The sequence below is a fragment of the Bombus impatiens genome, unplaced genomic scaffold (genome assembly GCF_000188095.3).
Source record: "Bombus impatiens unplaced genomic scaffold, BIMP_2.2 scf_0064, whole genome shotgun sequence".
In the NCBI taxonomy this organism is placed as follows: domain Eukaryota; kingdom Metazoa; phylum Arthropoda; class Insecta; order Hymenoptera; family Apidae; genus Bombus; species Bombus impatiens.
Genome location: NT_176483.1, coordinates 1,180,436 through 1,182,852, shown reverse-complemented (window position 1 = coordinate 1,182,852; position 2,417 = coordinate 1,180,436). Strand labels below are relative to the sequence as shown.

The 2,417-nt window shown below is 41.5% G+C and overlaps 1 protein-coding gene across 1 annotated transcript in view; it reads left to right on the top strand.

Annotated features, from left to right (window-relative positions):
- Positions 1–307: 307 nt before the first annotated feature.
- Positions 308–2,417, top strand: part of LOC100744005 — a 12,445-nt gene continuing 10,335 nt past the window's right edge. The window contains exon 1 of the mRNA XM_012394086.3: positions 308–397. The gene's annotated coding sequence lies outside the window, so the exon portion shown is untranslated. The remainder of the gene's footprint in view (positions 398–2,417) is intronic.

The following is a 2,417-nucleotide window of genomic DNA, read 5'->3' as shown; positions in this document are numbered from 1 at the left end:
TAGGAGATTGTATCGTACAACGTATCGCGATAAAAGATATTCAAATCAATTAACTTGTTTCTCGTCAGAGTCTACTAAGAGAGAGTTACGCGAGAAAAGATTAAAAAGAAGAATTTTTAATTCTTTCTATAAATTCGACCATGGCGATTTTGGGACGTATCGAGTCAAATTCGTACGGTTAGTACGTGAAAATTAATCAACGACATATTTAGCGCTTTACTCCGTTACGCGAGCGACGATATCGTGAAAAGCATGGATCGACGACGAAGGCAGTGTATTTGAACGTTTGAACGTTTAGGTAGATTTTTAAAAGATCGCGAATTCGTTTGACGCGACGACTGCAAATTTTTATAGAAACCGAGGGTGGTCATTTCGAGCATCTTCTACGAAGCGAAAGGTGTCGCGGATTATCATAACGCAAGAGTGGCTATAACTTTGAAACAAGATCAAGCGCAAAGCACATGGCTGTATGAATCTTTTCCTTTTTCGTTTTTGCGTTCCCTGTCCGTTTCTGAGGTGAAGAAATTTAAAGCCGACCGCGCGTATAAGTGAAAATAGAACGTTGATCTCGACAAACACGTAGAGATGAACGAAATCTGTGGCTTGTGCCCCTTCTCGTATACGATGATCGCTCTATTCCGTCTTGAGCCATAAAAATATAATATTCTAAACCGTGATTATGTTTAAGTAATAGTTATACGATATTTATATGCCGAAGTTTTACGATCGTAACTTAACTACGGTTAGTAGAAAGTCCGTGCAATATAACGCGATGAATAGTTTGCCGGCAAGGATCGCGATTCGGTCACAATTTACAACGTTACTTGGATGGTTGTGGGGAATTTTCACTTTCCACGGGAAACAACGGTTGTTTGCAAACGAAATTAACGGGACAATAGTTAACAGGTATGACAAGCAAGAAACTTCTTGGTTTCGTTTTACGATTATTTATACGCAAACACAACGACCGTCATTGCTCAAAGCAAATACAGGTTCAATAAATTCTACGTTGATCTTGTTTCTTCCGGGGCTTATGGACAGGTTAGGCTTGTTCCTTTTCGAGAAAGTTTTCAGGTGAAAGTCCCTCGTTCTACCATTTGCTATCCTTGGCCATATTTCCTCTTGTCGAAACGTTTACAGCGATCGTTAGATTTTACTACGTGCGTCTACGCAGTTGGTCAAAACTTGTTGGAAATTTTCGTGGTAACCTAATGAGTTTCGCGAGAAAGATTACGGACGTAAATCTCGTTTACGAGAGATTCCTGTCATAATCCTGAAATGCTATCTCCTTTTGGACGTAACGCGTCCAAAGAGAAACAGGGACGAGATTAATTCGCGGGCTAAACGCTTGAATCAATGTTAATAGCTTCGCGTAGATACGATTTTATAAGAGAGAAGAAAAAGTTAGCTTGATATTCCTCTAAATTTTATCATGTTATGACACACGAAAAGCATAATGAGCGAGCGGTGCTGGACGACGTACGGGGGTGACGACTTTCTATGGTATCATTGGTGGTCCATGCATATGTAAAGATTCTTCGAAAGGGTTTCTTCTGTAGCACACTGGCTCCAGAGATACAAAAGGGGCTTCCCTTTCGCGTGTTCCTGCATTTGTTTTATGTAACCGAGTTTATGTCACTCTACCCAGGCATCGTTCGCAATCATCCGGCAGTGTTTTATATAAATTTTTAACTTGATTACACACAAGAAGCTCGGCACATGAGAGGTCTCTCATCGCGCTAGCTGATTGAATAATACAACGCCCTTCGAGCTTCGAAGCTGTATTCAGAGCGCATAGTTTTAAAGAGTCTAATTAAATTTTTATTTTTCTTTCAAGAACGAATAACGTTCTTCTTTACCGTGAGCTGGATAGATAAACAGATAGATAGACAGAAAGATAGTTAGATAGAGAAGATTTTCGCAAAATTCGTTTAATATATTTTTCATTCGATCGTCCAAGATGTCACGGTTTACCGCGTTATTTATGCAAATACGCGCGATTCTTTTCTCGTTATTCGAGACAGCTGGATGGAGAGATGTAACACAAAGTTTCACGAAAAACGTACGAGATTACACGGGCGAATGTGATTTTGTCGTTCGAGGCAGAGAACAAAGATCTCACAAAAGGGAAAAGTACAGGCGTAGCGAGGTAATAAAGGTAAAAGAGGCTGAGGAAGAAGAAGAAGAGAGAATCGAAGGGTAGCCTAGATCACGGAGGCAATACGCGTGGCAAAGTATGCCACATTTCCAAATGGCATTCCGAATGAACCGCTACGTGTTTGGATCGTTTTTAAGAGGGCACCGTAAATTTTGTGGCCCAGCAGGGTCGTAAACTCGAACCGAACCGAACAAACGGTCCTCGCGAGGTAGGGGTGCCACCGAATCACAGGGGGTAGGACGCGCGCGCGCGCGCATGC